Source organism: Lemur catta, chromosome 17 (assembly GCF_020740605.2).
Source record: "Lemur catta isolate mLemCat1 chromosome 17, mLemCat1.pri, whole genome shotgun sequence".
Lineage (NCBI taxonomy): Eukaryota > Metazoa > Chordata > Mammalia > Primates > Lemuridae > Lemur > Lemur catta.
In genome coordinates this window covers 4,373,418-4,397,286 of record NC_059144.1, presented here as the reverse complement: position 1 = coordinate 4,397,286, position 23,869 = coordinate 4,373,418, and the positions used below count along the sequence as shown (strand labels likewise).

The 23,869-nt window shown below is 47.2% G+C and overlaps 1 protein-coding gene across 1 annotated transcript in view; it reads left to right on the top strand.

Annotated features, from left to right (window-relative positions):
* Positions 1-8,575: 8,575 nt before the first annotated feature.
* The window catches only part of AFAP1 (actin filament associated protein 1), a 173,978-nt gene continuing 158,684 nt past the window's right edge, over positions 8,576-23,869 (top strand). Inside the window, exon 1 of the mRNA XM_045528283.1 lies at positions 8,576-8,718. The gene's annotated coding sequence lies outside the window, so the exon portion shown is untranslated. The remainder of the gene's footprint in view (positions 8,719-23,869) is intronic.

Sequence of the window (23,869 nt, the reverse complement as noted above, 5' to 3'; positions counted from 1 at the left end):
GGTGTTCTGTGTGTCAAGATGCACAGCTTACCTACTACTGCCAAAAGATAAACATTGAATGAATGAATGAACAAAGAGTTTAATTTAAATAATCACACTCATCAGAGACCAGAATGGGAGTAATGCCCATGGTGTAGGGCCTTAATGACCATGTCCAACTCCTGCAGGAGGGAACCCTAGGGCCAAAGGGAGCAAAGAGACCACCTCCAGCCCCAAAGCCAGGACAAAGAGCTGACTCCCCTCCCAGGGCCGGCTCGGACAGCGTGTGAGGACACAGATGCAAGGGTCCTTGTGCAGAGGACTCAAGCAAAAAAAGATATTTGGTGTGAGTTGTGAACTGTTCTAGGAGTTAATATCTTTAGGGTTTGAGGGATAGGGGCACCCACACCTACATTTTGTCACTGGCTAGTCAGAAATCCATGTAGGTACCAACCCTGTCATTTTGGAACAATTCAATAGTAAGATACGGCTTGATGGCTTTGGTTGAATGGGTTTAATCTACTTCTTGGGCAAAAGCGTGTGAAGTTCTGACGGATTCAGTGAGAATGCTTAGGTGTCTCACTTCTGCAGCCAGCCCCTTCTCTTAAGCTGACACAGACATGAGCCAGCACCCTCTCTTCTGAACCAGAAACCCCCCTAACCACGGCTCGCACAGGCAGCCTGAGGACCAGACCTAAAGGACTGGGGTGATGGCTAGAGAAGGAAGTCGCTCCGCTGGGATGATGCAAGACTGACCTTTAGACATCCTTGTTCTCAAAGCGTCAAGGCCACAGTCGCCACAGGGCAGTTCCCACCAGTGGACTTTCACCCAAGAGCCCCTTCTTCTTCTCTCTCTGCTGCTGTCTCTTCCCCGCTCTCCTCACCCTTCCCTTCGTCCTCCTCTTCCCTGTGGCTCCCTAAGGTAAAGCACAGCTCATCTACCTACGGCTGAGGGGCTTCACAATCAAAACCGTCCTTCCAGGTGTTTTCCCAGAGTGAAGTAGGTGCTTTCCTCTTGGAAAGGACTTTTGAGGTTTGCTCTTGAAGGCCTATCCTGCCGCCTTTCCTGGGCCCTCGGCTGTCCTGCAGAGAGTGGGTTGCAGGGGCCAGGTCTGGAGGCAGGAGACTGGTATGGACGCTTTGGCCGTAACTCTGGGGAGGGATGCTGAGGCCTGGAGAAGTCCACACTGGGGGGTTGGGATGTGGATTCCAGAGAAGAGACTCTCCTGGAGGACTCACAGTGATCGGATGCAGGGGACAGGGGACAGAGGGGCAGAACTGGGCCCTGCTTTCCAGCTTGGGCAGCAGATGCAGATGGTGCAGCTGTTCACAGAGTGAGGAAACCGCGGGGAGCAGAGGGCTTGGGTGGGAGGGAGAGACAAGTCCTGTCTGCAGTGCGTCGTGTTTGCTGTGCCCGCGGGCTGCACAGGTGGAGGTGCCCGGGAGACAGCTCACCTCCGGGTTTGGGGCTCAGTGGAGAGGGATGGGCAGGACGTGGCTGTGTGGGAGGCACGGCCGAGTCCCACTCCGGCGTGAGATCGCTCGGGCAGACAGAGCAGCGGGGCAGAGCCGACGGTCTGGAGCAGGACCTGGAGGAACACCGAACCTCTCTGAGTTTGCAGGAGGAAGCGCAGAGCACAGAGGAGGAGGATCAGGAGGCCCTGGCACGTGGAGGTCAAGGGCGCACAGTGTGAGGAGGGAGGGCCCCAGAGAGCAGAGGGCGAGGCGAGAGCCAGCCTGAGAGGCCCAGGTGTGTCCTGTGGGGTTAGTCCAAAGCAGTCCAGCAGTGAACTTGGCAAGGAGAGTTGTGCAGAGAGGAGACGCAGAAACCAGACAAAAGAGAGCACTGTGGGAGGTGCAGAAGAGCACACCTGTGTCTGGTGTGCAGAGAGGCTCAGAAGGGCAGAATGGGGAGGTGGGGGCTTGTTTATGTGAGTAGTGGTGTGGGCGATGCGCTAGTCTTGCACTGAGAGAGGCCTGAGCGTACAGATACCAATGGGCAAGTGCAGGGGAGGGATGGAGGGAAGGAGAGAGGATGAAGAGGGAGAAAAACCAACATGTATCAAGAGCACAATCCCTGCAAGGCACTGTTGCAAAATAGTCAAACCCCTTGACAACATCATGAGATTAACTGATTAATTCAACACATAATTATTAAGTGCCTGCTACATGCCAGGCACTCTTCTCGAATCTGAGGATACAATGGTGAACAATACATAAAAAGCTGGAATTTCTCTTCTATCTGGGGTTGGTGGGGAGCAATATAGGTGTTGGGGGAGGTAAAATAATATGGAAAAACATTATTCAGGACAAGGGAGGAGAGTGACAAGAGCGTACTGTTTTATGCAGGGTGGTCTGTGAAGGTGACAAATGAGGCAAACCTTGGGGAGGGGAAGTCCCTCCTTCCATGACAACAGCGAAGGAGGTTGGTGAGGATGGCTGGGATGCTGGTTAGTTTCTGGCATAAATATGCTCAGCATGAGATCATTTTAACACTGACTACTTCCAATAGAATTGCAAATAGTCACTGAGCACATACGATGGAGCCAGGCATCTCGTGGGTGCCAGGGAAATAAGGATGAACCCCTGCCCTGGACAAGCTCACTATTGTGTGGGAGAGACAGATCTGGAAACAGACCATGGTGCTGTGGTGTGTCAAGTACAATAATATAGGGTGGGTTGTTCAAGAAGCTGTGAGATTGTGCAGGACACAGGGATACCCTCCTGGGGAACTGAGACCGCTTCAGAGAGGAGATGACATTTGAGCTGGGCCTTGAAGAATAGGTAGGAGTTTGCTAGCAAGAAAGGAACTTCCATCTATAAGGTACCTACTATGTGACAGGCAATTTCCATATGCAATCTTATTTAATTCTCAGAAAAATCCAGCATGGTTATTATCCACATTTTACTGTTACAGTTACTAAGGCTCAGAAAAGCTAAGAGACTTACCCAAGGTCATACAGACGTTAGCGCTGGGTTTCAAAACATGATCATTTTTACTCTCATACTTTCTCCAAGACACCATGCCACCATAAGAACCTGATAGGCCAGTGTTTGCAAAGACACCAAGCAGTGCAAGATCATGACATGCTTGGGGCCAGCTGGGAAATGGTTCTTTTCATATTATGCTATGTCCATAAAGGGGCTGAAGACAGTGGATGTAAGTGGTGGCAATGACTGTAGGCTTTGCAGGAGATAAACTGACAGTCTTTTTTCCTTTCTTTTCAATATGACAAAACTGTTATTCCATTGTCCCCCCGGCTTCCACTGTTTCTGATGAGAAATCATCTGTAATTCCTATTGTTATTGCCCAGAATATGGTTTGTTTTCTATGGCTGCTTTCAAGATCTTTTTTTAATCTTTGGTATTCAGCAGGTGTGGTAGGCAGCCTCTGAGATGCCCCCACGCCTGGGATTCTCACTTGAGTGTGGTCCTCTCCCCTTGAGTGTGGGCTGAACCTACAAACAATAGAAGACAAAATGTCACTTCTGGCATTGGGTTACAAAAAGACTGTGGCTTCCATCTTGGGTGCTTTCTCTTGCTCTCCCACTCACCTGTTCTGAGGGAGGTCAGCTGCTGTGTGAGTTACCCTGAGTAGGGCTCATGCAGTAAACAACTAAGGGAGGCCAACAACTGGTAAGGAAATATGGCCTGTGAACAGCCACGTGAGTGAGCTTGGACAGAGACCCTCTGCCCCCATCAAGCCTTCACATGAGACCACAGCCTCAGCCCACAGATTACAGCCTTGGGAGAGGCCTTGAGCCACAGGTACCCAATTAAGCTGGGCTAGATTCCTGCCCCATAGAATCTATGACATAATAAATGTTAGTTGCCTTAAGCCTCTAGGTATGGGGGGGGTGGTAATTTGTTAAGCAGCAGTAGATAACTAATGCAGCAGCCTTGTGAGCTTTCGTTGCGTCAGTGAACTGACATCACATCCTATACTGGGACCAGAATCTCCCATGGGTGTCCAGTTGCCATAGATGATCTTTGCTCCCTTTAGGCCCCACAGGCTGCATCAAAGGTGTCATGGAAATGAACCTTACTTTGGCATATAAATAGCTCATGATTATTTTTTTTCCCATAAGAGATATGTTACTGGAAAAGTCTGTTAGTCTCCACCAACTACTCCTTCACAGTATCCAACTAGTCAGGAGTTTCCACAAAGAGGGTTGGTTCAACTCTTGGATCAATAAATCTTAATTCATTTTTCCATAGGATGAAATCTCTCTTTACATCAGAAGGGCTGTGGTGGGAAAGAGGGATTTGACTTATTTTCTGAGGTCCCAAGAGATCAGAAAATTTCAGTTTCATAAACGGAAAAACTTTCTGCTGATCAGAGCTGTCCTACTATGCCTGGACTGGTTTACTGGGTAGTGAGCTTCTTGCCTGGATCAGGAATGTTGATTGAGAGGTTTCCAAGTACACATTTATGAATCAGACTGTTTATTCATTTAACAAATACTAATTCTACATGCTTCAGTTAAGAATCCTGTAAGTAAGTGTAGAATTGACTAACAGTGGTTTAAACAAAAGAGGACTTGTTTTTCCTACCTAATAGAGAATTTGGGGTTGGTGATTTCTGGTCTTGTTTCAGTGGCTCAATTGTACAAGGTTCGGAATCTCTGATTGTCTTGTCCTTTCCTCATGGTTGCAAGATGGTCACTATGGCTCCAGACATCATGTACAAGTTAAGGGTAATAATCCCTGGTGCTGAGAAAAAGACAGTGTGCCTATCCCTTTTCCAAGAGAGCAAAAACTTCCCTAGAAATGAGTGGTATACTGGGAAATCTTCAATTACTGGCATTTTGGGGGAGAAGAGGAAGGAAAAAAATCCTGATTTTTAGCAGAAATTGACAATTTCTATATAAATTCTCCTACTATGTCTGATTTCAAGCTGCCAACATGACATTGCTGACTGCAGAGCTGGAAGTCAGTAGCACACTGTTACTTAGGGTTTCTACCAGACTGATACAGTAGATGTAAAGTCCTCAAGAGCACAGATAATAGTAAACTGTAGTAAACTAGTTAGGAAATAATGAATTTTGCCTATTTATTGCCTTTTAAAATATATTTTTAAAAATTGCATGTTTATATAATTTTATATTTTTAAGTAATTAATGTGTTTAACAACCAACTTGCAGAATTCCTGAACAATGGGCAATCAGCTCCCATGGTCTGGTTTGAACTGGCCCCAGCATATCACTGCCAGAAACGTTTCAGCCAACTTCCTCTTATGTCTCCCCGGCCAGGACAAAGTCGCACGGCCACCCCTGGCTAAAAGGGAGTCTGGGAAGGCGAGAAACTATTCTGGTCTCTATAATGGAATATGGCCCGGGACAAGGGGGCTAGGAGGGACAGCTGGGCCAGCCAACCTGCAGTGTCTACCATCAACCAATGGCCCTAGGACAAAACCATGCTGGACACTGGAGCACAGCACTGAGCCAGGTAGTTCCTGTTTCTGTTCTCATGGGGCTTTTATGCTAGTGGCAAGAGAGAGCTTCTAAAGAAATAAGTATAGGCCGGGCGCGGTGGCTCACGCCTGTAATCCTAGCACTCTGGGAGGCCGAGGCGGGTGGATCACTCGAGGTCAGGAGTTCGAGACCAGCCTGAGCAACAGTGAGACCCTGTCTCTACTAAAAATAGAAAGAAATTATCTGGCCAACTAAAAATATATATACAAAAAAAAAAAAATTAGCCAGGCATGGTGGCTCATGCCTGTAGTCCCAGCTACTCGGGAGGCTGAGGCAGTAGGATCGCTTAAGCCCAGGAGTCTGAGGTTGCTGTGAGCTAGGCTGACGCCACGGCACTCACTCTAGCCCGGGCAACAAAGTGAGACTCTGTCTCAAAAAAAAAAAAAAAAAAAAAAAAAAAAAAAAATAAAGAAATAAGTATAATTGAGATGAAACCAGAAAGGAGAATTGCGGATGCTGTGACCATGTGTTATAGGGAGGGGACCTGGGTTATTATATCTATTTTTATTGTTTCATAGCAAATAACTACAAATTTAGAAGCTTAAAACCACACACACATTTCTTTTCTTTTCTTTTTTTTTAACTTTCTTTTTTTAAATTTTTTTATTTCAGCTTATTATGGGGGTACAAAAGCTCAGGTTATATATATTGTCCATGTCCCATCCATCCCCCTGAGTCAGAGCCTCAAGCGTGTCCATTCTCCAGACAGTGCGCCTGGCACTCACCATGTAGTCATACCTCCATCCCCTCCCCCCACTCCCCACCTCCCCGAGTCAGCACCTTCAAGCATGACCATTCCCCAGACGGTGCACAACGCACTCATCATGTAGGCATACACCCATCCCCTCCCCCCACCCCCCACACACATTTCTTAACACTGTTTCTGTGAGCAGGAGGTAGAGCACATTTTAGCTGAGTCCTCTGCTTGGGGTTTCCCCAGCTTCACTCTACATGTCAGCTGGGCTGAGTCCTCGTCTGAGGCTTGACTAGAGAAGAATCCTTTTCTAAGTCCACCCAGGTTGTTGGCAGAATTCATTTCCTTGGGCCTGCATGCCTGAGGGCCCAGCTGTTTGCTGGGCTGCCACCTTCTACAATTCCTTGCCAGCTGGGCCCCTCCAAAGGCTCTCTCTCAGCCTGGCAGCTCACTTCTACAGAGCCTGCAAGTGGCACCTCTCTTCAGTCTGCTGCAGTAGAGAGACCATGCTAAGACATGCCGTGAAAGCGACATTCCATTCCCTTTGCCACATTCTGTTGATTAGAGGGGAGTCGGTAGGTCCAGCCTGCACTCAAGATCAGGGCACTTATGCATGGGCCACGGGGAGTCACTTTAGGGTGTGGTTGCCACCGTTGTACTTGGTGAGTCTCGAAGGGTCAGTTGGAGTTGGCCAGGTACAGGGATGAGAGCATGTCAGCAGATTGGGGGGCTGGGGGGTGGTGTTGTGCAGAGGCCTGAAGCTTGGAAACCTCTCACTCATTGAAGTTTTCTTTTCTTGATACCTGAGTGCATCCCCAGACCACGGTGGGGCCCCAGCTGGGGAGAGGTAGGGAAGCTTCTCAGGTCCATGGAGGAATTTATTGGGCAAATCCGATCAGGGGCCAGGCTCTTTCAGCGGTGTGTGTGTGAGAGAGTGCATGTGTGAGAGTGCAGGTGTGTGTGTGTTTGTGCGGGTGTGAGAGTGCAGAGGTGTGTGTGAGAGTGCATGTGTGAGAGTGCAAGTGTGTGTGTGAGAGTGCATGTGTGAGAGTCCAGGTGTGTGTGTGTTTGTGCGGGTGTGAGAGTGCAGGGGTGTGTGTGTGTGTGGGGGGGGGAGATGGCGTTGGGGTCTGCCCCAGCCATGGTGGAGACCTTACCTGTTTATCCATCCACTCTTCTACATCCCCCACATGTCTTCGGGGTGCCAGGTCCTGTTCTTGGGGACAGAAGTGAATCAGAGGGGATCCCTGCTTTGTCCTAGAGAGGCCACACTTCACCAGGGAGAGAACCACTTAGAACACCCCAGCTGGAGCTGAAACCCAGGTAGCACTGAATGCCCTGGGAAGGCAAGGATTGTGTCAGAGGGTGGGGAAGGACTCAGGGTGATTTGGTATTTTCACCTGAGCAGCCGTGGGGGCTGTTTACTGAGAAGGGGAAGAATCTGGGTGAGCAGGTTGGGGCCCTGATAAAGCACTGTGTTTGGAGGTGAGAAGTCTGAGCTGCCCCCTGGCCCAACCTGGCAGGCCCAGAGCGGATGGTTTTCCAGCCCGGGAGAGCATCGGCTTTCCGGGTGAGCGTGCCCACCCCAGATAGAAGGGTCACCCTACCAGGCACAGGCTGGGCAGAGAAGTGGGTAGCGCAGCTGGTGAAGCAGATAGAAACCCAGAGCGTGGGTCACATGATGCAAGAAGCTTGAATAAGGCAGAGGCTTATTCGTGGGGGACACAGGACAGAGGTTTGAGAGAAGATTGGTACCGATCTTGGATATATCGGGGGTGACAGATGGGGAGAGCAGGGCATTTCAGGTGGGGAACAGGAAAAACACAAACGCTCTGAGGCAAGAAAGGGAAACGGTCCACACTCGCTCCTGGCTCCCTGATCGTGTACTGAAGCGAAGCAGAGAAGCCCTGGTCCCGCGTGACCAAGTTTTCTTCCACCCCGCTCTAACGCGCGCCGTCCGTGCTGCGAAAAGTCTGCTGAATGACAAAGAGATGACCCAGTGAATGGGACATCACTGGCTTCGGGCGGCAGGTGATCTCGCTCCTTGGGCCTCAGTTTCCCTTTCTGTAAAGGGAAACTGCCTCTCGCTCTGTGCCCTGACAGAGACAAATCTGAATTCTGGCTTTCGGACGAGCACAGCCTGCTGAACCGACTCCCAAGCGGAGGTCCAGGCGGGCCTTGCCGAAGGCGACAGCTGGGTCAGCCCTGGGCCCGGCCTCCCAGAACGACCCCGGCAGGCCCAGCCCCAGCGCGGCCCCGCCCAGCCTCCCTTTGTTCCCCAGGCCCCGCCCCCTCGGCGCAGCGCCTTCCCCATTGGACGGGGGCCGCGCCGGGGGCGGGGCGGCGGGCGGCGGGCGGGGCTGAGTGCGCCTGCGCAGTGCCCGCCTGCCCGCTGCTGCCCGGTCTGCTGCTGCCCCGCGCTCGGAGCCGGAGCTCGAGCGCCCGGACCTGCTGAGGCGGCGGTGACGGCGACCCCGCCCCGGGGCTCCATTGTTGAGGCGGCCGCGGCTCTGCCGGCTGCTCGGCTGCGCTCCACTCTGCGGGAGCCAGTCGGCGAGGCGGCGGCCTGAGGTGAGTCTGCGGGCGGCCGGGGGCTCCAGGCCGGGCGCGGTCCGGTGGCCGGGCTAGGCGGGTCGGAGCGGGGGTCGCCGGCCGGTCGCACACGGACCGCACATTGTCTCTGTTCCGGGGTGGCCCCGGGGGCTCCGCGCCCGCTGCGGCCCTGCGTGGACCCGCGCGTGGGCCCGGCCACCCTGCGCGTGGGGGCTGTCTCGGTCTCCCGCTCCCGCGTGTGCCTGGTTCAGTTTGTCATTGAGTGCGACTGCGTGGGCCCTGCGTGGGCTCGCTCCCGTCCCCCCGCGGTGTGGCCGGCTCCCGGTGTGTCACCGAAGGTGACGGTGGACCTTCGCGCGTGGGGGTCCCGGGCACTGTGCGATGGGAGGCTCTGTCCTCACCCCCCCACCCGTGTGGCTGGCTCAGCGAGTGTCACTGAGGGTGACTGCGGAGACCGGCGCCCGTGGGGTCCCAGTCACCTGTCCCCCTTGGTTTATCTGAGTGTGACCCCCATTTGGGTGCGGCCCGCCCCCGTGCGCGCGCGCGTGTGTATTGGGGGCCTGTGTGTGTGCTGGGGGGGCCCGTGTGTGCCTGTGCGTGTTGGGGGGTCCGTGTGTGCCTGTGCGTGTTGGGGGGCCCGTGTGTGCGTGTGTGTGAGTGTTGGGGGTTGTGTGTGTGAGTGTTGGGGGGCCTGTGTGTGCCTGTGCGTGTTGGGGGGTCCGTGTGTGCCTGTGCGTGTTGGGGGGCCCGTGTGTGCGTGTTTGTGAGTGTTGGGGGGCCGTGTGTGCGTGTGTGTGAGTGTTGGGGGGCCCGTGTGTGCGTGTGTGTATGTGTGTTGGGGGGGCCCGTGTGTGCGTGTGCGTGTTGGGGGGCCCGTGTGTGCGTGTGTGTGAGTGTTGGGGGGCCCGTGTGTGCGTGTGTGTGAGTGTTGGGGGACCCGTGTGTGCGTGCGTGTGAGTGTTGGGGGGTCCGTGTGTGCGTGTGTGTGAGTGTTGGGGGGGTCCGTGTGTGGGTGTGCGTGTGTTGGGGGACCCGCGTGTGCGTGTGTGCGCGTGTGAGTGTTGGGGGGTCCGTGTGTGCGTGTGTGTGCGTGTGAGTGTTGGGGGGCCTGCGTGTGTGTTGGAGGGCCCGTGTGTGCGTGTGTATTGGACGATCTGTGTGTGTCCGTGTGTGCGTGTGTGAATGTTAGGGGGCCCGTATATGCGTGTGTGTGTTGGGGGCCGGTGTGTGCATGTGTACTGGGGAGTCCGTGTGTGAGCGTGTGTGTTGGGGGGCCCCTGTGTGTCCGTGTGTGTATTGGGGAGTTCGTGTGTGTCCGTGTGTGCGCCGCGTGTGTTGGGGGGCTCCGTGCACTGGTCGAGGTGTCCCTGGGGTGCGCCCGGCTGTGCGCGAGGAGCACCGCTGGCCCACGCAGGCCGTAGACCCGCGCTGTGATTTTCTGTCGTCTCTGCCAAACGCGCAGGGGCCGGCAGCGGCGGTCCCGGCAGCGGGGCTGTCACCGCGCCTGGGGACCGCGTGTCAGGCGGCCGCGCTTCCTGCTCTGCCTCTGGGCTCGGCCGCCCGGAGCAGTCTCTGATTGGAGGGAGCAGAGCCCCTCTGCCCGGCGCTTCTTGATTTCTTCCGTTAGGATTGGGAGGAAAAAACATCTGGAAAGCCAGATTTTGTAGCTCTCAGCGCCTGGAGAGTGGAGAAACTCTGTCAAGAATTTGGCGGGCTGGAAAATGCGTTTGAAGCAGGAGAATCTACCCACGGAATGAGGCCAGGCAGTTACAGTTAGAGGTCAGATTTATGAGAGGAGAGCCAGGGTGGGGTCCGTGGGTGGGGAAACTGGATCTCAGCTTGATGGGAAGACCTGATGCTGCCCTCAGACTGTATTTCTCAGGCACTAAAAAAAGTGAAATCATTCACCAGTTTACCCCTTCATCAAACTTTTGAAAAACACCTATTGTATTCCCGGATGATCGTCCTGTCTGGGGAATGCAAAATCCAGCTGGACAGTTTGTGTTAAACAGCAGCAGGCGCCAGGAGCCCTAGTGTCCAACCTGAACTTTCTGAACAGAGATGAGGTATAAATAGCAGGGGTACAAGATGAAATTGTTAATAACTGCAGCTGTCCTTACTGTAACTTGTCATACAAACTCCCACTCTGCCCTAACCCCCCCTCCAGTCACTCAGCTCCTGCTGATCCATTTTTGTGGCTCCATTTAGGTGGCACTTTCTCTCTGAAGCCTTCCCTGGTCTCTTTAAGTCCTGTCCTTTAGGAGTTTATGATCTTCAAGGACAGAGTGGGTTTGGACAGTAAGTGGTTAACCGTACCATAGCTTGAAAAATGTTCTGATAGATTTAGGCACAGTTTGCATATGAGGTTAAATGAGAGGTTCTTTTTCTATACCATGAATTCATGTTATTTTAAATCTGTAATTCTTTGACTCTCCAAAGGGTTTTTAGATTAATGTTTCGCTATTATTTCCTAGTGTCGGTTGCATAGTACAGAGTACTTAATTAGAATTTATTGGGTCTACTTCTGGTGCTGGAATTTACTGTTTCTTCCTGCAAGGCCATCTCCTCTGGGCTTTAGTTTTGTCACCTTTGAGGGTCTTAAACTAGATAATTTCTAAGAATCTTCTCAGCCTTCAACCTTTAATTCTTTAAACCAAATACAGCAGAGAAAATTTCTTCTAGTGGCAATGGTATAAATAATGGAGATCTCTGAAAATGTGGATTTTAAAGCGGAAGTTCTTTTTCTTCCCCCTTTTTTTGCTTTTAAAAAAGTTTAGTGGCTTGGCTGCATACTTTGTCTCAGAGTTAAGGACAAGTAGCTATGATGGAACCTTAATAAACTTTTTGGTAATGTCTTGCATTATATATACTTTTTTTTTTTTTTGAGACAGAGTCTTGCTCTGTTGCCTGGGCTAGAGTGCAGTGGCATCAGCCTAGCTCACAGCAACCTCAAACTCCTGGGCTCAAGCAGTCCTTCTGCCTCAGCCTCCCGAGTAGCTGGGACCACAAGCATGTGCCACCATGCCCAGCTAATTTTTTTTTTCTATATATATCTTTTAGCTGTCAAGATCATTTCTTTCCATTTTTAGTAGAGACGGGGTCTCGCTCTTGCTCAGGCTGGTCTCAAACTTCTGAGCTCAAACAATTAATCCTCCCGCCTCAGCCGCCCAGAGTGCTAGGATTACAGGCGTGAACCACCGTGCCCAGACGGCGCCCAGCGAAACAATTTCTTGACATTTCACTTTCTAAGTGATCTGTCTTGAGGTTGGGGAAGGCAAAGGGCAGTCAGAGGTCAAGGTTGGCAAAGCATGTACCTGTTGGCATTTGAAATATCCATATTAAGTTATATGTCATATATATTAATAGTATTAACAAACACTATAGAGATTTCCTACGATGTACTGATATACCATGTTAGCTTTAGATACGGAGGAGGACTCAATAACTCATACATGAAGGGCTGGGTCTCACCGTCTAGTGGGAGAAGCAGACCTGGACATAATTTCTGTGCAGCAGAATAAGCTCTGGGACAGGTTCCTGCAGGGTGTTTGGTGGGGCAGGGTTAGTGCTCACAGTCTGGCCGTTAGTCTCCTGTGTGATACTTAGAGTTTATCAGGAAGATAGGTATTAGTGGGTTTATAAGTTAAAGGAAAGGCAGTGAATTACCCATAACCTAAAATTTGTAGATATTCTGGGTAGTTCATAATTCCCCAAATCTGCATTTGTCAGAACAAGTCTATAGTCTGTTGTTTTGGAAGAAATATGGCCAACCTTGCCCTTTGTCAGATGTTGACAATGCCAGACACTTTGTTAGGTATTTTCATATGAATCACTGTATTAGTTTCTACTGCTGCTCTAACAAATTAACACAAATTTAGCAGCTTAAAACAATACAAATTGATCATCTCACAGTTCTGTAGGTTAGAAGTCTGACGCAGGTCTAGGTGGGCAGAAATGAAGGTGTGCGCTGGGCTGCGTTCCTCACTGGGGGCTCTCGGGAAGAACTGCTTCCAAGCTCCTTCAGGTTGTTGGCCAAATGTAGTTCGTTGCAGCTGTGGGACTGAAGTCACTGTCCCTTGCTGGCCATCAGTTGGAGTCTGCCCTTGGGTCCTAGAGGCCTCTTTCTGTTCTTTGCGTGTGGTCCCCTTAGCTCAGAACCAGCAAGGAGGAGGACCTGCTCAAGCTCTCTAATTTCACCTTGTCTGTATTTCTCTTCTACCACTCACAGAAAGTGTTCTGCTTTTAAAGGATCATGTGATCAGATTAGGCCCACCCAGATAACCCAGGATAATCTCCCTATCTAAGGTTTATAGCACAGTCCCTTTTGCCAAGTGATGTGATAGTGACAGGTTTCAGGGATTGGGGAATGGTCATTTTTGGGGGCCATTCTCCTGCCCACCTCAATTGCTGATCCACTTTATTGCAGCAACCTGTGAGGTGGTTATTGTTACCAGATACATTGTTAACAGATATATAAACTAAGGCACCACAATTTTGAGCAAATTGACAGAAACATTAAGATCCCTCTTAAATGACAAGACTGTTCTTTGGCTCCATGTTGAGCCATTGATGAGGCTGCCAGTAGCGGGGATGAGGGCTCAATTTTGTGTTTTGGAGTATTTGAGTGGCTTGCCCTGATTATGCAAGTTATGCTAAGAAGTCATTAGAGTAATTTCTATACTAGAAGAAACACCTACGAGGGGAATTTGGGACCTTGCCTTTTCAAATTTTATATGAATGTCTCTTCATGGGGTGAAAAGGGCATGATTCCATGTTCTTTTCTAGAATGGAAACAGCTGAGTCAACCCAACAGAGCCATTCACATTCCTGAGTTTGAGAGAATCTGATTGTTTCAAGGCTGAAGCAAAGCCCAATAAACAGAGTTTATATCTTCACCGATAGGAATTAGATGCATCTTGTGGTCAAGGAAATAACTGATATTTAACCAAGTATTTTAAGACCAACATGATCATGTAGATGTTTTTGATAGTTTTTCATTAAGACTTTTTTTCCTGTGCAATAAGTGACAGGCTCTGATTTGAAATAAATTTCCTGTAAGAAACCAGAATCTTTAATCCTAAGGTTTTTAACTTGGCTTTCAGCAATTTATGAAGTTCCTGAAATCCAGTGCAAAAATTTTGTGTGTGCGTGCCTATATGTGTGTGTATGGGGAGAAGACTTATAGCAGCTTTCCATACATTTTCAAAGTGGTTGGATTCCAAAAAGTTAAAGAACACACCACTTAATATGATATTCTTGTTGGTCAAGTATCAGATTTTGTTTAAAAGTTAAATACCTATTTTTAGCAAAGTTATACAGGCACATAGTTTTCGAAGTCAGAAATTCTACAAGGCTTAGAACAAAAAAATAGCATTCACCTACCCTACCCTTCTCCACCCAGATTCCTGCTCCCCAGAGGTCACCACTTTTAATGTTTTAGCTCTCTCCTAGAGTGTGTGTGAGAGAGAGAGAGAGAGAAAGATCAATCCTACTGTGGAAGAAAAGGATTCAGGTCACTTTACCCCTCCGCCTCTTGCCCTGTTTATCCCCCATCGTCCTGGTGTAATGATTGTGATGTTGAGATATATAGTACAATACTGTATGTATTTAGTATTCGTCCTAGTTCTGGCCCAGACCTCCTAAAACCCTTGTAATCTCCTGTGTGAGAGGGGTGATAGGAATATCTTTTGTTATAATATTTGACCTTAGTCTCCAATTCCTGACATAAGAGCTTCTAAGACTCTTGGAATTCTCAGAGGGATAAGAGTGTCTTTTGTATGATAATGAATGATGGCTGGGGCCTCCTAGACAGCTTTAGGACAAAGGCTGGTCCCCAGAAAGACCAAGGCAGGGTTGGAAATTTTAGCCTCACTGCCTGACTTCCTCCAGAGGGGCTGCAGATGGAGTTAGTCACCAGTGGCCAGTGATGTAATCATGCCTATGTAATGAAAACGCCATGAAACCCCCTAAACAACGGGTTTGGAGAGCTGGGTTTGTGAACACGTGGAAGTGCTGGAAGGGTGGCACACCCAGAGAGGGCAGGGAAGGCACACACACCCTCTCCCATACCTTGCCCTATGCGGCTCTTGCATTTGGCTGTTCTCCAGGTGTATCCTTTATAATGAACCAGTAATCAATCATAAGTAAACTGTTTCCCGGAGTTTTGTGAACTGTTTTAGCAAATTATAGAACCTAAGGAAGGGGGTTGTTAAGTGAAGACTGAACTCTGATCTTTTCTTTTGCCCAAAAATTCCTTTCTAAGTCATGCCTACAAATGATAAAATCTCACTAAACAGGTTTTGTTAAGCCAATATAGCGTGGTTTACTTCCCCACCTGATTCCATATAGCATCCCCTGAAAGACAGAAGACCCCCCTTATCTTAACTTAAGCGCCCTAGCAGATATCTGGACCTCCCAGAGTGCTCAGACCCTTATTTTTTTTTTTTTTTTTTGAGGCAGACTCCCTGGCTATAGTGCCAGGGCATCAGCCTAGCTCCTGGGTTCTAACAATCACCTCAGACTCCTGGGTTCTAACAATCCTTCTGCCTCAGCCTCCCAAGTAACTGGGACTACAGGCATGCGCTACCATGCCTGGCTAATTTTTTCTATATATTTTTAGTTGTCCAGATAATTTCTTTATGTGTATATATATATATATATATGTATTTTTTTTTTAGTAGAGACGGGGTCTCGCTCTTGGTCAGGCTGGTCTTGAACTCCTGAGCTCAAAGGATCCGCCCACCTTGGCCTCCTAGAGTGCTAGGATTACAGGCCTGAACCACCACTCCCAGCTAGATCCTTATCTTAACTTATGCATTTCCTTTCTGGTCTTTCAGATGAAGCCTAACTCTTTCAGCCAATTGTCAGCTAAAGAATCCCTAAACCCACCTATGACCTGTAAGCTCCCCCACTTTGAGATGTCCTGCCTTTTTGTGCCAAACCAATTCCATGTATTGATTTATGACTTTACCTGTAATTCCTGTCTTCCTGAAATGTATAATAACCAAACTGTAACCTAACCACTGCTAGTCCACTTGTTCAAGGATTCTTGGGCATGACTCTGGGCTGTGGTCCTCAAATTTGGCTCAGAATAAACCTCTTTCAGTTATTTCAGAGTTTGGATTTTTTCCATCCACATTAGGACCTCCGGTTGATAGCTGGTTGGTCAGAAGTATGAGAGGCTGAGACTTGCTACTGGCATCTGAACTGAATTGATTTGTAGGACATCCAGTTGGTGTCAGGGAATGGGGTGGTGGGGGAAAAAGCCCACGCATTTGGGGTCAGATGTGTTCTGTGGGTTGAAACAGATCATAGTAATTATTTTTAAAATTTTGGTCAAATAAATATTCAACAACACTTATTGTGATTATGTAAATGTTATTTACAGCTGAGATATTTAGTCTGTTTGGTTTATATTTCTTTTGTATTACCATTTTTTCTTTTTCCTAGAGTAAATAATTGCTTTGTTTTGCTTAGTGTCCTTTGTATCTGTCATTTATTCTCCCCCTACATGCCAAGAAGTGTAACTCTGCTCTCAGTACATCCTACACGTCAGGCGGTCTATCTGTTTCACCCTTTTCTAGGGTAATTCTTCTTGGACCTCTCGTTCTTCCTGCTCTCCTCTAGACTAGTTGCTTTCCAGGCTGGCTGCTCCTTTGTTGTCTTTTTAAGTTTGTCGCTGTCACCCTGAGGATTTCTTTTACTTCTTTCTTGGGTTGGATTCCTCCTTTTTCAAGTTTTCTCTCTCATTTTGGTTGAGCATATTCACAAATAGGTTTCTAAAAAATAATTTTTTTGAGATCTTGTATAATGCTTGAATATTTTACTCTTAGTTGATGGTTTGGTTGTGTATAGAATTCTGGGTTAGAAATAATTTTCCTGTGGAATTTAGAGGACACCACTCAGTTGACTGACGTCCAGCTTGCAGTGTGACTGTGGCTGTGTACAAAGCCATTCCTTTGCAGGCGACTGTGTTTTGCTTCGTGTAATCTTTGAGAGTCTTGTTATTCCTGGTGTTGGAGGCTTCCTGGTGGCACTGCTGTGGTATAAGTCTTGTTTTTATTCATTGTGTTAAAGACTTAGAGGACCTGTTTCATCTGTGCCCTCCTGTCTTCTATTCTGAACATGAGTTTCCCTAAATGTCTTCAATTTTCTTATGTTTTTTCAATTCTTTGTCTTTTTGTTTTTCTTTTTGGGAGATTTGTCTGTCTCTCTAGACACTTCCATCAATTTTTTATTGCTATAATATTTTTAGTTTCAAGAACTTTTTTCATAGTTTCTGAAAATATTTAAAAGAAATACCATCCTTTGTTGTTTCAAGAATGTGATGAGATTTTTTTTAGCTATTTTATTTATTTTTAAATTGAAAAATAAAAATTATATACATTTGGGATATACAACATGATGTTTTAAAGTATGTATATACATTGTGCAGTGGTTGAAATCAAGCTAATTAATATATGCATTACCTCACATACTTATGAGTTTGTGGTGACAACATTTAAAGTCTGCTGTCTTAGCAATGTTCCAGTGTACATGCATTGCTATTAACTATAGTCACAAGGCTGTGCATAGATCTCCAGATTTGGGTTTTTTTTTTTTTGAGACAGAATCTCACTCTGTCACCCAGGTTAGAGTGCTGTGGCGTCAGCCTAGCTCACAGCAACCTCAAACTCCTGGGCTCAGGTGATCCTCCTGCCTCAACCTCCCAAGTAGCTGGGACTACAGGCATGCGCCACCATGCCCGGCTAATTTTTTTCTATATATATTTTTAGCTGTCCAAATAATTCCTTTCTGTTTTCAGTAGAGACGGGGTCTCGCTCCTGCTCAGGGTGGTCTCGAACTCCTGACCTTGAGTGATCCTCCCGCCTCGGCCTACCAGAGTGCTAGGATTGCAGGCGTGTGAGCCACCATGCCCAGCCTCAGATTTGGTTTTAATGTGTTATACATCCTGGAGGAAAGGTTTAATTTCTAATGTCTTTTCAGCTTGACTATTTAACAAAACCTAAAGCATTCGAAAGTAGTTTCATGATACTACCATAGTTTGAAAGAAAAGTTACCTTTCAATCCATTATCTATTCTCTAATATGGAAAAGAAGACTTAACTTTCAGTCGTTGGAGGTATTAGAACATAGCCTTTATATGTCTGTCCTCAAACACCTCAGTTTAAACATTTCTTTTCCATCATGGCCATGTCATAGCTGATTTTTGTCCCCTACTTTGTGTATTTAAGATTGTCTAGCTGCCCCTTGGGCATTCTGGGTGGTGCCACTGTCATTAAGTTCAGTGTTGCAGGGTTTGTTTCCTTTCTCTGGGCCTAGCACCCTTCTCGTTGATTGTGGAGTCTAGTGTTGCTGGGGACAGTCCTTGTTGAGGGGAGACAAGTGGCGTTGTGAACCTTTCCTCCTTTTGCGATCATTTTCTATTATAAAAATTATTAAGAAAAGGAATAAGAAGTAATGATGACTTCTTGTTCCAATCATTAAATCATAGTGTGACAAACTAGAGTAGGCACAGATATGTTTGGGGGGCTGTCACCTAGTGGGAACTTCTGTTTGGAGTAGTTTAGGGCTTCTTGGGGGTGGGTCATGGTGCCTCCTAGGCATTGTTTGATGAACAGAGATTTGTGACAGATGCCCAAAGAGGAAAGAAGAATGTGATGAAAATTATTTTGGAGCTATAAATTTTGAATGGCCTTTGAACCCTGTAAAGACTTTTCCCACATATCTATGGCATATTGATTCTTGATGACTTTAACTCAGACACGGGAATACAAGTGACCGTGGCTCTCAGGATGAATCTTGAGGATGTATGGAATGATGTTTTCTTTTAAAATCCTGTCTTCCCAATTAATTCAGATTTGTGTATTGGGAGGTCATAGGTTACCTGAAATTTTTCTGCAGATGAGACTTTTGAATTTTGCTGTTCTTGAAGAGAGACCCTCTAAGAAGCTCAGATGTGTTGTGTCTTTATGATGAGAGACTAAATGGTTCAAAAGGAAGATTGTAATATCAATGTTAAGATTGAAGTCTTTTCGAGTTCTGTATCATTCTTACGATCGCTACCATCTCTATTTGTGGAGTCCTGACTGTGTCCCAGGCACTGTGTCAAACACTTTTCAGCTGTTATTTCTTTTAATCTTTTCAGCAACATTATGGGGTAGATAATGTCCTCATTTTGCAGGTGACAGTATGAGATTGATTCACTGAGTAACTTACTCAAAGTCACATTAATAAATGGAATTCAAATTCTAACTTCAAAACCTGTGCTCTTAACCAGCATGTTGTCCATGTTGCCTCTTTATTTCTTGTGATGTTTTGGTATCTGTAGGTCCTGACACTAAGGTGACCATTGTGCCAAAGAACTGTGACAACGGAGCTTTTCTTGGCGAGTCCCGAAGGGCAGTCCTGTTGCTGTTCTGCTGTCGCACTGCAGGCTGCTCCTTGAGGTGCTCGGCTGATGCTAAGTGTTTGTGCTCTGCTCATTCACACGCTTGTTCATTCAGTTGTTACTGAGCGTCGCCTCTGTGTGGAGAATGAGTCAGAGTTCCAGCCACGCGGGACCTACAGGTCCATGCAGTGAGAGGCAGGTGTGCATGGAATTGACAGCTGTGACCGTGTGGCCGCGATGGTCTGAAAGGGAGGAGGTGCGTCTGAGTTGGGCTGTGAGGGCGGAGTTGGATTTCCACAGCAGAGCTGAGCAGCCAGGCTTTCTCAGCTCTCGCCAGATGCCAACCAGCCAGCCCACTCGAATGGCTTTTCCCGAATTCTTTGTTTTCCAGTGCAGTGCAGTAAGTTATCAACACAGAAAAAGCAGTCACCTCTGTGTCATTAATGTTCTAGAAATCCTGTGTGTAGTTTTTGATGCCTAGCAGATCAGGGCAGCCTGGGCAGTAAGAGAAGTGTCTATGTGTCCACCTGCTTGGGCAGCAGTCAGGCATGGCACAGGGGAACTGCCTGTTCACCAGAGACTCCAGCTGCACTTTTATGTGGGGAAGACAAAGAAAGCTGCTGCGCAGGGTGCAGGGGACATTTCACCTGCAATGACAAGGCACAGAATGCTTTAGTCTGTGCCCTGAATGAGATACCCTAACAGAACAAAAGGCCTGTGCCAGTTCCCACCCCTGCCTCCTCCTGAGAGTGAACCATCCTTTGTGCCATGGTGGAAGGCATTTCCAAAGCCTCTGTATTCGTGGCGACCCATCAGTTGTCTACAGGCTTTGGCCAGACCTGGCCGGGCGTGCTGGCTCTGCTACCGACTGTTAACAGTGCAGAATCTCGGTGAAGTTGTTTGACCCACTCTAAGCCTCTCGCATAAGTCAGGAAACACTGTGCTCGTTGCAGGAGGGTAGACAGGTGGAATGAGACAGTGAATATGACGTGAGGCACACTGCGAGCACCGAATGAAACAGCACTGATTAGCATTATTGGCAGTAACAATGGGTTTAACTCGGGAAGAAAACTGGTACTTGTGGTAGAACCGAATGAAAGAGCTTAGGAAAGGATGACGTGCGAAATAGCTCAGCACAGGAATGAAGCGGGTTTGTTATCAAATAAGTGGAATTTGGACTGTTTATGTACAACCAGAGACTGCTTTGTCCCAGGACTCATTGAGTTGTATGAAACGGATTGCTCAGGTTACTGGCTTGCAGTGGTATTGGTAGCAGTTTGAATTTAGCTAAAGGTGCCGGTTGAGAAATGCAGTGCAGTAGCATTGCATTTCCCAGCATGAGGAATGTTGGGCTGGGAATTAGAACTGGATCCCAGTTCTAGCTTTGTCACTCTCTGATATAGTTGGTAAAGGAAAATACAGTTAACTGGAAAATGTTTATCATGGCAGTAAGGAAAGGGTTGGAGTATCTGTATTGGTTCTGTGTAACATGGGTCATTTAAAACAACAGAGTGTTTATTTATTTATTTATTTAACAAAGCTTGGAAATTTTTATACCATGCAAATGTTAAAAGAATGTTGATGTAATTTTCCTAATATCTCATAATGAAGACTTTGGGACATGAAGTATTACTAGAAATAAAGAGAATTATTTTGTGATGCTAAAAGTCCAATCACCAGTCCAATCACATACACAGCATCAGTTGAAGATAGGACAATCCTAAATGTGAGTGCATCCCCTAACACGGCCTCACATATAGGGAAAGTCATCGAAATAGACACATCCACAGCCGTCCAGGGAGAGACTTACAACCGTGTTCTCTCCATAGCGATAGGACAGATAGACAATAAACCCCACAGGACAAGAAGCTCTTCAGGAGATCTTGATATAATAGATACATAGAGGGAGAGTAGCATACAGGAAATGGGCAAATTCACTTTGGTTCTTCTGTATATGAACTGTTTACCAAAGTCAGCCATATGGTGGGCCATATAGAAAGCCTCAAAAAATGTTATGTTTTTAATCAGAAAGAATATTTAACTTCTATGGAGTTAAGGTAGAAGTCAGTAACATTAATGATAACTAGAAAAATTCCAATTACTTGTAAATAAAATAATGCATTCATAAATAATCTACACAGACAGAGCACTTAGACTGGAGGAAGACTTTTGATTTTTATAACTTTACCTTCCCAGAACAATTCCATCATGATCTGAAGATTTTTGAGTAAAAATCACATTGTCCACATACCTGTTTTGGGGCAAATTTGTATATACGTGTTGGTTTAAATATTTCAGGTGATGCAGGAATATATGTGTAGGGTAAAAAGCTGAAATTTGCATGCTGCCTTCTCTAGAGGTAACCATTGTTAATAGTATCTATTCCAAATGTTTTTATGTATTATAAATACAGTGTGAATATACAAATATATTTAATAATCACAATTATTCATTTATTCAATATATATTTATTGATCTCCTCTATGTGCCAGGCACTGTTCTAAGTGCTTTCTGTGTGGTTACTCATTTCATTTTAAAGCAACCCTATTACTGTGACTGTTTTACAGTGAGGAAACTGAGGCACAGAGAGTCTGGGGACTTTGTCCAGTAAGTGTTGGAGTTGGGGTATGAACCCAGGCAGTCTGGCTTCAGCACTCTTAATGATTATTCTAGATTACATGTCAAAACCTTTTGACTGCCTCCCAAACCTTGCCTCCAGCAGGAGTTCACTTGAGCTTTGTCAAAGCAGTAAACAGTGAGGTTTCTTTACCCCTTTAAGCCTAAACCTAAATCTTGGAATTGTTCCAAACCCTGGCTAGGACCTCTGAGGGCTGAACAGAGGGACTTTTCAAGCCTGCCCCAAGTCCCCAGTCTCTAATTTAGCTATTTGGAAGGTAGATGTGAAAGAAATTTTGCCAGAAAAAAAGTGAAGTTAGCTAGGCTGACTCCTCCAAGGGAAGAGGCCCTGCAGCAGCCTGTGACCTTGGCAGCTTGGGCAGAGAAGGAGCAAGGAGGAGCTTTACCCTTGGTAGGTGACCTGGACTGCAGAAAGGAAACAGTGAACGATCAGTGTCCTGGAAGCTGGCCACACCATTAATTTCTCTTCTCCTGGGCAGATGGGGTGGGGTGCTTCCTCCCCCGGAGGCCAGTAAATGCAGCTTCTAACCTAACCAGGGCAGGTGTTTGTCCATCCCTGTCTGAATACAAATAACATTCTCATAACCAGCCCAAATATTCCAGAACAGCTTTTTGTGGGGTAGGGTAGGGTAGGGTGGGGCAGGGCAAGAGTCCATTTTGACTCATAGGTACCTTTTCTGTTTTTACTGCTGATAACAATGTTACAGATTAAAGTTTTGTTTTTGATTCTGAAGAGGACTCAGAGAGTAAGATGATATAGCGCATCTAAGTCTGCTAAAAATAGAAGTGTAGGTTAGTGTGGAAAAATCACTTCTTGAACTCTTGGCCTCAAGCAGTCTTCCTGCCTGGCCTCCCAAAGGGCTGGGATTGTAGCTGTGCCTGGCTGAAAAACCACTTCTTCCTTATGGATCACGTAATGTGAGTGCTAGAAGCCACGTGTACCTAAGTCAACAAATGGAAACATACCCTGTGTTTGTGTAACACTCCTAGGTCTGGACGCCACTGTGTCTTGTCCAGTACAAAACGCCGGGGTGTAGGATCATTGGCCTCTATCTGAGACATCTTGCGTCTCTCGGGGGTGAGGTGGGCAGAAGGAACTTACAGCTCCTGGCATCTATCTGCCGGCTGTTGGACATGTGGCATTCCATTTACTACATGGAATTTACTACACCTGGCAGGTGACTATGTTTTTCTCAAAGATGAAGATAGAGGCTTAGAGAAGTGAAGAGAGTGGTTCAGGGTCACATAATTTTAAGTGAAAAAAATGAAATGGTGAACTCAGGGGTTCGACTTCAAAGCCCTTGATCTGCCATAACACACGGTAGCTTCTCTGGTTGGTGGGAGTGAGGAGGAACTCAGGTACGCACGTTTTGTGGAAAGGGGGCCTGAGGGTGTGATGATCTCTTCAGACTTGGATCTGTTGTGTTGATCTTCCAAATTATACAGATTGCCCATATAGAGAGAAGCTCCTTATTTAAGATTTATTCTTTGTTGAAATAAAGGCAGACCATCCACCAGAGAAAGGCAAAGGCTGCTTACTCAGAGCTGCTGTGGCCAGGGTTGGCCAGGGCATGTGCTTCTGGCAGAGTCTGGACGGTGGGGCGGAGGAAGGCTCAGGTGAGCCCTGATCGGAGCTGCTGGCCTGGGGGAGCTGGAAGCGGCTCACCAGAAGTGGCACTTCTTGTGTGATTGATGGGGAGCACAGGAATTAGGGCAGCTGTGAGTTATTAGTCAACTCCTGGCATTTGGGGCTGATTGTTACAGAGCTGTCCTTTAGCTCCCTGAGTTGTCGAGACACAGCAGCCTGTCTTCCTGCAAGTCTGAGGCACAGCAGGCCGGCTTCCTGGCTGGTTACCGTCCACAGGGGGTTGGTTTCCTGGGCAGGTAGCTGCAGTTGTGGTCTGAGTTCCATCTTTATACATGGCTGGGCCATTGTCCATTCGAATATTTTCAACCTCTCACCTTTCTCTTGTTAGTAAAAATATTAAATGACAAATTGGATATGTTGGGCATTTTTTAGATGTTTGTGTCCCCTGGAATAAGTTTTTCACATTGAAATTTAATCAGAATGAATATAAACCATTGGGCCATTAACCTTGAAGATTTAAAATAGAAAGACTTCAACAGTATTGCCTAGGTATCA